The sequence below is a fragment of the Prunus avium genome, unplaced genomic scaffold, assembly GCF_965620075.1.
Source record: "Prunus avium unplaced genomic scaffold, drPruAviu1.hap1.1 HAP1_SCAFFOLD_61, whole genome shotgun sequence".
NCBI lineage: Eukaryota > Viridiplantae > Streptophyta > Magnoliopsida > Rosales > Rosaceae > Prunus > Prunus avium.
In genome coordinates, this window is record NW_028276917.1 from 100,001 (window position 1) to 102,500 (window position 2,500).

Sequence of the window (2,500 nt, forward strand, 5' to 3'; positions counted from 1 at the left end):
AGATTGTCGATGCGAAAGATTATCTATGCCAACCCCGGGAAGCACACCATTCACACACTCCCGACCGGTGTGGTGTGGCGGTGATTGGATAGTTACGGATTGAGCACTTGCCAAGGATCAAAATGTGTCATTTAGAAGAAACATTTTCAAAAAGTTTTTAAAATCTTGTGGGTTTGCAACTCATAAGAGCGTCACTTTCAACGTCCCCGGTATTGGATTGAGTTTCTAAAAACAACCGTGCACACCGAGGTTAAACTTTACCAGCTCCACTCCGACTCGCCGCTCGCCCACAATTTGTTTGCAACGAAACATTTGTTTTTAATTTTGTTGGTTTGAAATTGTTTTGAAAAGGTTCTTTAAATCTAGTGGGTTTGCAACTCATAAGAGCGTCACTTTCAACGTCCCCGGCATTGGATTGAGTTTCTAAAAACAACCGTGCACACCGAGGTTAAACTTTACCGGCTCCACTCCGACTCGCCGCTCGCCCACTAGTCCGAAGGCAACAAAACATTTGTTTTTCATTTTGATGAAAATTTCTGTTTTTAAATCTTGTTGGTTTGAAATTGTTTTGAAAAGGTTCTTTAAATCTTGCGGGTTTGCAACTCATAAGAGCGTCACTTTCAACGTCCCCGGCATTGGATTGAGTTTCTAAAAACAACCGTGCACACCGAGGTTAAACTTTACCGGCTCCACTCCGACTCGCCGCTCGCCCACAAATCCGAAGGCAACAAAACATTTGTTTTTAATTTTGATGAAATTTTTTGAAAACATTGGCTTGGCAAGCCCCAATCCGCGACTATCCACCCACCGCCACCCCACACGGGTGGTTGTTGTTGAGAAATGAGGTTGTGGTCGACATGCCCGTGCATTTGAGAAGGAGTTCCTAGCACTCCATGCTCTCCCATGCCAAAAAAAAGCCTAGACAACCCCATTTCGCAACTTTCCACGCCTTTTTTTTCCTCCCTCACCCATGGCGGCGGCGTGGTGGCGGCGGCCGGATTCCGGCCACCACCGCCATGGGTGGCAGCCCCCCGACCCCGACACCAAACCCATAATACCGAGGCAACATATCGAGGCAACATGACATGGGTGTGGCGTGGGGGAAGGGGGCTGCAGCTAGGAAGGCATGGGCTGCCATGCATATGCAGGCAACACACACCCCCCTATATAGCATTTTATGCATTTAGCCCTTTGACAGGAAGAGACATCACCTATGCGCGAGGAGTCATAATGGGCTCTAAATAATTCAATACAAGGTATTTGGACGTGATTTTTTGCAGGGATACTAAGAAACATGCAATCTATGATGGGAAAAAGTTTCATAAATTTTTGAAGTCGGGAAGTATTTTTTATTATTTTTAGAAGTCGTAAAATTGAAAAAATCATTAAAACAAATCCGGGAGGAATTTTTTAGTTTTGTAAGTTGGAGAAGGTCCTAAAAATCATAGACTACTTATGGGGAGCTTATTGTGCGAGGAAATTTCAATAAAAACGGGGTTTGACAAGATTTGAAAAATTCTGTCGACATTTGAAAAAACCTGGAACCATGCTGCCGGCATGCTGCGCACATGCTGCGCGCAGGCTGCGCGCATGCTGCGCGCAGACTGCGCGCAGACTGCGCGCATGCCATGGCAGGACAAGTTTCGCTAGCCTCACTGTCGACAGATGCGCAAGCTGCGCGCACAGGCTGCGCGCATGCTGCGCACAGGCTGCGCGCATGCTGCGCACAGACTGCGCGCACGCTGCGCGCATGCCATGGCAGGACAAGTTTCGCTAGCCTCACTGTCGACAGATGCGCAAGCTGCACGCAAGCTCCGCGCACGCTGCGCACAGCCTGCGCGCATGTTGTGCGCAGGCTGCGCGCAGGCGCCGCGCATGCCATGGCAGGACAAGTTTCGCTAGCCTCACTGTCGACAGATGCGCAAGCTGCGCGCACAGGCTGCGCGCACGCCATGGCAGGACAACTTTCGCTAGCCTCACTGTCGACAGAATCAGCACGCTGCGCGCAAGCTGCGCGCGCGCATGGCAGGACAAGTTTCGAAAAATTCTGTCGACAGGCTGCCGGCATGGTGCGCGCACGCTGCCGGCATGCTGTGCGCACGCTGCCGACATGCTGTGCGCACGCTGCGCACAGGCTGCCGGCATGCTGCGCGCAGCCCATGGCAGGACAAGGTCCGAAAAAATCTGTCGACATTTTTACGCCGTGGTAGGCTTCCGCTTCGCGTCACTTTGTCGACATTCAAGCCTACCATTTGTATTGAATTTTTCAAACCTTGTCAAACCCCATTATTCAAATGTCGAAAAATTTTGTCGACATTTTTACGCCATGATAGGCTTCCGCTTCGCGTCACTTTGTCGGAATGCATCGCATGGCGAGGCAAGGCCACGGCATGCCAAGGCGAAGGCAACGCATGGCTTGAATGGCTTGGTCAAGGCCACATCATGGGCACGGCATGCCAAGGCATGGCGAGGCAAGCCATCCTTAGCCTCGCCTACACTC